At 34.7% G+C, this 277-nt stretch overlaps 1 pseudogene; it reads right to left on the reverse strand.

Annotated features, from left to right (window-relative positions):
• Positions 1-158: 158 nt before the first annotated feature.
• Positions 159-277, reverse strand: LOC120601280 (uncharacterized; annotated as a pseudogene).

Raw genomic sequence — 277 nt, forward strand, 5'->3', positions numbered from 1 at the left:
ATGGTATTTTATTATATATATATATGTATATAATATTTATATATATATAAATATTATATACATATATATATATATATATTTTTTTTTTAGGCGAGACAACCCTTGGTTGACCTCACAGATTGTAAGGACCTTGTCATCTTACAATCCTTTATTTTTTGCACCAACAGCACCTGGTCTTCATAGGTGGTCTCCCATTCAAGTACTAACCAGGCCCAACCCTACTTAGCTTCTGAGATCAGACGGGATCGGGCTTGTTCAGGGTAGCATGGCTGTAGAC

This window comes from Pteropus medius, unplaced genomic scaffold (genome assembly GCF_902729225.1).
Source record: "Pteropus medius unplaced genomic scaffold, Ma_sr-lr_union100, whole genome shotgun sequence".
Lineage (NCBI taxonomy): Eukaryota > Metazoa > Chordata > Mammalia > Chiroptera > Pteropodidae > Pteropus > Pteropus medius.